We start from the raw sequence: 1,677 nt of genomic DNA, 5'->3' as shown, positions 1-1,677 counted from the left end.
AAAAAAAAAAAAAAAAAAAAAAATCTTATTTTTTATTTTGAGGCAGGGTCTCACTAAGTTGCTAAGTAGTTCAGGTTGGGATGCAACTTGGTATCTTCCTGTCTCAGCCTGCCAAATTGCTAGGATTACAAACTTGCACCAGCACACCCAGCAGGGTTCCTCCTTGCTGTTGCTTGCTGGAATCCCAAGGGAGAAACAGATGGAGGCCTTTCTTTCTATCATACTTTGACATGCAGAATCCATTCTCTTTAATTCTCAGATCTCTGGTGGGAAAAAATTATTCCTATTTCATAGACAGCAAAGCCAAGCCCACCACAGTGTCTCACACCTATAATCCCAGCACTCAGGAGGCGGAAGCAGGAGGATTGATGCATGTTGGAAGCCAGGCTGGGCCACAACAGGGAGACCCTGCCTAAAAAAAAAAAGAAAGAAAGAAAAGAAAACAACACAGAGAGCAAAGCTGAAGCCCAGAGAGGCTGTGGGTCGTGCCCACATTTCACTTACTTCCCAATGGCTAAGGGAGAGAAGGGCCGAGGCCAATAAGAGAAGAGAGGAGCCAGGACAAGGGGACACCTGCCAGGCCCTGACAGGAAGGGCCAGCTGCCCCTCCTGGACTCCCAAGCTACTGAGCAGTTGGCATCTCCCTGAGCCTTTCCGGGGCTCCTTGTCCTCAGCCTGGGCAAGACCCCTTCAGTCTGCCACTCAGCTGGCTCCCAGGTGCTCCAGCACCCAGCAGCTGCTTGGGGACAGGCTGCAAAAGCTGCTATCCTTCGGAAGGCGGCTCTTGATAGGTGCCAGTGCGACTGAGAACAAACCAACCATTCACCCCCGGGCCTCTGTTCACCGAGGAGTGAGGAGGCGCTCGGACGCCCACGCAGAGGCAACACCAGCGCATCCTAGGTGGTGCTGGCGAGTCTGGCAGGGGGCTGGGCCCTGAAAACTGCTTCTGAAAGGTCTGTGTGTGTTGGGGGGTACTGGGGAGTGAGCCCACGGTCTAGGCACTGAGCTACATTCCCAGCCCGTTTTAATTGTTTTTGTGTGTGTGGGAGCGGAGGGACAGGGTCTCATTAAAACGCTAAATTGCCCAGGCTGAGCTTGGACTTGTGACCCTCCCGCTTTAACCACCCAGACGGCTTCCTGCTGGACTTTTATTCCCAGGCCTGACCCAAGCCCGGGATGTCCCCCACTGCCTCTCCCGAGCGAGACTGTCCCGCCTCGCTCCTCCTTTCCCTTTCCGAGGCTCGCGACGAGCGGCTCCAAACTCCGCTCCCCTAAGAGGCCCCTGGGCGCCCTCTGGCGGACGCGGGTTGGGCCGTTGCTCCCTCTCATTCTCACCTCGGGCACCCGGAGCGCCCAGCCGGATCCACACCTGACCCACGGCACCGGGTAGGAGAGACCCTGATGCGCGCGTGAAATCCTTCATGGGTGGGTGAAGAGCGGAGGTCAGCACACATGCCAGGGTCGGCAAAGAACCTGGCAGTGCGTCGATGGGCCGAGGCTAGACGACTGCGCCCCCTCCACCCTTGGGACTCCCGGCCTCGTGTCCGGACGTGTCCACAGGTGACCGTCGCGCGACCCCCACCTCCGGTTCCAGATCTGATCCCAGCCTCGCAACCTGACTGCGGGACCGGCCCAGTTCTCTCTCTGCTAAACCTGCGACTGTCTGTAATCGGGGCC

This window comes from Fukomys damarensis, unplaced genomic scaffold, assembly GCF_012274545.1.
Source record: "Fukomys damarensis isolate Sample0158 unplaced genomic scaffold, DMR_v1.0_HiC HiC_scaffold_23, whole genome shotgun sequence".
Lineage (NCBI taxonomy): Eukaryota > Metazoa > Chordata > Mammalia > Rodentia > Bathyergidae > Fukomys > Fukomys damarensis.
Note: the sequence above shows the minus strand (reverse complement) of the source record.